This window comes from Equus caballus, chromosome 7 (assembly GCF_041296265.1).
Source record: "Equus caballus isolate H_3958 breed thoroughbred chromosome 7, TB-T2T, whole genome shotgun sequence".
NCBI classification, from domain to species: domain Eukaryota; kingdom Metazoa; phylum Chordata; class Mammalia; order Perissodactyla; family Equidae; genus Equus; species Equus caballus.
The window spans coordinates 1,248,612-1,254,683 of NC_091690.1; positions in this window are offsets into that span (position 1 = coordinate 1,248,612).

Genomic DNA, 6,072 nt, shown 5'->3' on the forward strand with positions numbered 1-6,072 from the left:
CACACACACGGTGTGAACCCGACTACGCGGCTCCCTCTTCCAGGACAGCCCAGGCCCCGTGTGCCAGGAGGGGCCGAGCGCGCCCACAGCAGGGGCAGGAGGAAGCGTGTGGCGGCCGTGAGCGCAGCAGGCCAGGCAGAGCGGTCTGCTTGGCCGTGCACTGAGTGTCCCCCACAGTCCTGTGGACACCTGACCCCAGCACGTGGGCCGTGGGGGCGTGGGGTGCCGAGGGCCCAGTGCCTTAGAAGAACGCCAGCGCTCGAATCTCCCACGTGAGGAGGCGCACAGGCGGCCGTCTGCAGGCCAGGGCGCTGGCCCTCTCTGGAGCTGCGTGCCGCCCGTCCCTGGGCACACAGCCTCCAGGCGCACCCCCGCCGAGTCTCGGGTTACTGCAGCCGTGCTGACTAGACAGTGGCCCAGAAGGCGGTGACGGAAATGCACGGGAGTTCCTGAAGAGAGCCAACGGGCCGTCCCAGGTGGATCGCAGCATTTTCTGGCACTTTCTCCCCAGCAGCACAGAACCAGCAGAAGGGGAGACCCCGTGTGCGCTAAACCCTGTCCGCACCTCGGAGGTGAGCGCAGGTCCCCGGGTGTCTGCCCTGCCCCTCTGCAGGACCGTGGGGACAGACACTAGGGGCCAGGAGCAAAGGAGAGAAGTCACAGCCTCGCCCGACGCGGCTTCATTGGGTGGGCAGCCGCGAGGCCAAGGCGGCAGGACCTGGTCCAGCAGCGTCTGAAGACGCGGAAACCATCTGGGATCAGAAGTTCACACAGTAAGGACAGAAACGGGCCAAGAGGAGAAGCGAAAGCGGCTGCTTGCGTTTAGGAGGGAAACGCAAGAAGAAAAGCCACTGGAAGCGAAGAACAAGTCGCAAGGTGCCCAGGCCTCCAGCAAAGGTTGGAGAAAGGGGCTCGGAGTCAGGAGGAGGCGGCGAGGAGCCGGAGCGCGGGTGTCGGGAGCGAGGCGGAGGCCCGCGTGACTCCGGCTCTGAGGACGGGACGCGGATGGGCCGAAGCTGCTGTCCAGGCTGCTCCACACACAGGGACCCGCGTCCCCGTGCCCACCGGGGACCTGGGAAAGCTGGGGGGTGTCAGGCCTCGGAGGACGACTGCAGTCTAAGAGCGTGATGATCCTCAGGCCGCGGGCAGAAAGACGCATAATCCAGCGAGGCGAGAGAAGTCGGCACCAGACTTTTCTAAACCAGCGCACGCAGCGAGGCGACGATGGAGCACCCTCTGCGACAGCGCAGGCCACGAGCGACAGCGGAGGGCGCCCGGCCACCGGGCCGTCCTTCCGTCTCACAGCCGCAGCCCTGCCTGTGGCTTCAGCTGGCGGAGGAGCTCTGCCTGCTGGTGAGCGTGTAACACGCATAAACGTACACCCGGGACACAAAGTGGGGCTCGGGGCTGGGACCAGGGTGCCGCCTCTGTGATGTCGTGAAGCAGAAGCAACTGTAAGAGCAAGACGAGGAGCCGGGCCAGAACGGGCCCATGGAGCTGGGCTGGGACCGGGGGATCCGGCCCAACGATGGTGTCCACCACGCGGGCAGGTGGGTAAATGCAGAGATGCGTGCGTGTGCATGTACACTGGGGCCTGTGCCCACCTGGCCCCACTTGCACCATCTCTGTCCTTTGTTTCCCTCCTGACGTACGCCCCAGTTCCCTGCGACTGGATTGGCTTTATAGAGCCGAGCCTGCAGGACCCCTCTTTGTTCAGACTGTCACACGTGCACGCACCGTGGATGCCGTCTGCCGCCCTTCACTTCTCCTGCCGACCAGAGGGTCGTCTCGGCCGGAAGCCCCCCCAACGATGTTTTAATCCCAACGGTGCGGGTTTGTTGGCAGCAAACGCGCTCAGCTCTTGGTTGCCTGAAAACATCTTCATTTCGGCTGCAGTAACGAAGGACGTCTCTGCCGGGAGCAGGGTTCTGGGTCGGCAGGTGGTGTGGTTTGGTGTTTTTGCCTTTCGGCATTTTAAAGACACCGTCCTGTTAGTTCTGGTGAGAGGCGAGTGGTCAGCGTTGCTCCCTTCAGCCTGACCCCCCCCCGCCCCCCCCTCCCCCCCCGTCCTGTCGTCCGGCAGCTTCTGAGAAGGTCGTTGTCTTTGGTTTGAGGCCGTGCGGAGTGGGGTGTGGGTTTCTTTGTGTTTGTCCTGCTCGGCGTTTGCTGAGCTGCCTAGATCTGCAGGACGACATCTTTCATCGATTTGGGGAAATTTCCTGCTGTTCCCTCTTCAAGTATTTATCCCTCCAAGTATGTCTTTTGCCCTTTTTCTCTCTTTCCCAGGATCCCAGGTCCCCGTGTGCAGGACTGTCTCATGTGACCCCACAGCCGCTGATGCCCCGTGGTGTCTTTCTTCTCTCTCTCTCCCTCTGTGCTTCAGTCGGGATCATTTTGCATCTCTGCGTGGACGGATCCTCTCTGTCGCGTTTGGTCTGCTTGGCAGCTGCCCGATGAATTCTTTTCCCATACTTTTAGTTGTTGAGTTTCCATTTGTTTCTCCCTTTGTGGAGTTTCTCTTTCTCTGTTTCAATCCTCCATCTCTTTGTCCTCTGTGTCCTTTAACAGCCTTCTAAGAGCAACTTCATAATCCTTGACACTGAATTCCAACATCTGTATCCTCTGTGGGTCTGCTTCTATAGGCTGTTTTTATTTTTGTTGGGTTTTTTTTTGAGGAAGACTAGCCCTGAGCTAACATCTGCTGCCAATCTTCCTCTTTTTGCTGAGGAAGACTGGCCCTGAGCTCACATTGGTGCCCATCCTCCTCTACTTTATGTGTGGGACGCCTGCCACAGCACAGCCTGATGAGCGGTGCAGAGGTCCATGCCGGGATCCGAACTGGCGAACCCCGGGCCGCTGAAGCGGAGCACACGAACTTGACCACTGTGCTACAAGGCGGGCCCCTGTAGGCTGTTTTTCCCCCCTCTTGATTACAGGCAACATTTTGCTCTTGCACATCTCGTAATTTTTATTGCATCCCAGACAGTGGGTGTGAAGGCAGCAGCAGACATCCTTCCCCAGAAAGAGCACCCTCCTTCCTCCCCGGCAGCGTGGGCGGGGCTGGTCTCGCTGGGAGTGGAGCCACCTAATGCGGCTGGGCCTGCCCGGGGTCAGCGTCGGAGCCGGTCCACAGCTCCTCAAGTTTGCGTCTTGACCTGCCTCGTCTTCACTGCTGGCCCCGCGGTCTAGCAGGACTCTGGATTCTAGCAGGAAAGACGGCAGGACGTTTCCCGCTGCCTGTCCCCAGGCATTAAGCCAAGGCCCACGGGGGAGAATCTGCCGGCTTTTCCTGTGCCGCCTCGTTCCGGTCCGTTCCACCAGCCCACATGGGCGTCCGTGCTCCGCGGGCTTCCATCTGCCCGGAGGATGCCCTGCCCACAGCAGGCCCAGTCCCCACCAGACGCCGCGGGGGGACGCCCGAGCCCCTGCCCACCGAGGGCTCTCTCCTCCCTGGGGTTTACCCTCTGGATTTCTCAGCATCCTCATCCCTTTGACGTGTTTATAATTATATAGGATTCCTTCTTTTTAAGATTTTGTTATTTTAAGCTCAGGGTGTGCGATGTGCTGATCTGGTAGATTACAGACTGTGAAACGGATCCCACAGTCAAGGTGACTAACGCGGCCACCACCTCACGGTGCCTGTGTATGTGGTGAGAACACAAGATCCACTCTCGTAGCAAATCCCGAGAGTACAATACGGTGTTGTCAGCTGTTGTCCCCAGGTTGCCCCAGAAAGCTGGGCCCCTGTGACCAGCCCCTCCCCACCCCGGCACCCCCCGTTCTGCCCCCGGGGCTGCGAGTTCAGCTTTAATTCTGGATTCCACTTAAATAAGCCAGATGACACAGTGTTTGTCTTTCTGTAACGGGCTCATGTCACTGAGCATCGTCCTCCAGGCCCGGCCACATTGTTGCAAACGGCAGCATTGCCTGCTTTCCCAAGGCCTCTCGTGCCTGTGCGTGTCATCTCGATCCCTTCCCCCGTCGCCGGAGCTTCGGTTGTCCCCACATCCTGGCTGCCGGCCGCGCACAGACCTCTTCAAAGTGCTGATCGCCTTTCCTCTGGCTGCGTGTATCCCCAGAAGGGGGGTTGCTGGACCACACGGTTGGTTGTATGTTCAGTTTTTCGAGGAAGCTGCATACCGTTCTCCACAGTGGCTGCACCTATATAGGATTTCTCTTTTTTTAAAGGAGTCAGGTGTTTGTTTATTTTTTGAGGAAGATTAGCCCTGAGCTAACTGCTGCCAATCCTCCTCTTTTTGCTGAGGAAGACTGGCCCTGAGCTCACATCCGTGCCCATCTTCCTCTACTTTATACGTGGGCCGCCTACCACAGCATGGCTTGCCAAGCGGTGCCATGTCCGCACCCAGGATCCGAACTGGCAAACCCCGGGCCGCCGAAGCGGAACGTGTGCACTTAACCGCTGTGCCACCGGGCCGGCCCCAAAAGTGTTTCTTAATTACCAAACCGGGGGGTTTTCTGTCATCTTCCTGTGATCGATGTCCACTCGGATCCCGCAGCAGGCCGCGCACGCCCTCGGCATGAGATGCATTATTCCCGTTCGGACTCCCCTGAGTGTCCCCATTTTGGCCGGGGCTTCCTGGGCCCGAGAGGCCGTGCTCCCCGGTGTCGGCTGCCGTGCTACACACCCGGCAGACCGGCGGGGCTGCTGTCGGTCTGAGTCCTGACTTCCTGTGTCTGCTGTCCTGTCGCTGGGAGAGCCCTCTCACGGTGTCACGCTGTCAGCCTCCAGCCCCGCCCGTCTCTCATTTGTGCTCAGTCCGCCCCCGACGTACGTCTTTGGACCCGTGCTGTGGCGCAGAGCTGGCCAGGACTGTCCCAGCTTCCTGTCGGGGACCCTTTCATCACCGTGAAACGTCCCTCTGGGTGTGAAGTGAGACTTAATGCCTTGGGGTCCACTGTCTAGTGTGACACAGGCGCGCCGGCCGTCTTTTGGTGTTTGTATGACTCTCTGTCTTTTATCTTCAGCCTTTCTGTATCTCGATGATTAAAGCAAGATACTCATAATGCGCCAGTCGTTTGCTTTGGGTTTGGTAGCCACTCTGACCGTCGGTCTTTTCGTCGGGGTGTGTGAATCTGTGGCCCATCCAGTCCTCACCAACCAGGGCGCGTCTCAGTCCCCCGGGCTCGTTTCCTTTGGACTCCGTCAGTCTTTCGTCCTCACTCTCATTTTTGAAGCGCACAGAACTCTGGTTTGGGAGCCCTTTCTTCCTCCTGGCTGCTTTCAGGGTTTTCTCCTTGGCTTTTCAGCAGTTTGACTGTATGTGAGTTTTCTGTAATCCCAGTGTGGGTCACGGAGATTTTTAACTATGTGGATTGATGTCTTGATTCATTTTGGAAAATTCTTGGCTCCCCCCGTCAAGCACGGCCTGTGCCCACCCTGCGTCCTCCCCTCCTCTGTGTCTCCATCTCCTCAGCTCCCCTCTCGGTCCCCTCCCCTCCCGGCCACTGTCTTCACCTGGGCCATTTTCTCTCGCCTGGTTCTCTGGTTCCCTAATCCCGTCTTCTGTGCGCCGAGCCCCTGGGCGCTTCCTTACAGATGGCCTATCTTCCGGAACGTCAGACGCAGATGTGTCCCCACGCTGTTGACATTCTCCGTCACCGAGTCTGTTTCGTCCGCCGTTTGCTCTGCTGTCTTCAACACCCGACTTCCGGTAGCTCCGATTTCTGAACAGGCGTGGGTGCGTCTCCATGTGCTGTTTCTCAGCTCACTCTGTGACTTCTGCAGGATGCTGGCCATTGTCATGGCAACTGGCAGTACCAGGTTCCCGCCCGCGCACAGGGCGGCCAGGGGCCCAGCTGGACCTTGCTGGGCGCGGCTGCATCGTGCCAGGCGCAGCCCCAGGTCCCCAGGCAGAGCCCACAGGGTCCCCTCCCGGCACAGCCCCGTGGTGTCCCCGGGGCCCCTGCTGCTGCACAGAGGGGCAGGCCAGGAGCCCAGAGGTTTCGTGTGGAGGAGGATGGAGGGCACAGGGAGAGTCCTGAACCCCCGTGCTCCCCGCGCTCCCGAGGCCCGGGCGGAAGTCTGTGTGGGGAGCGGCGATCCCAGGGGCA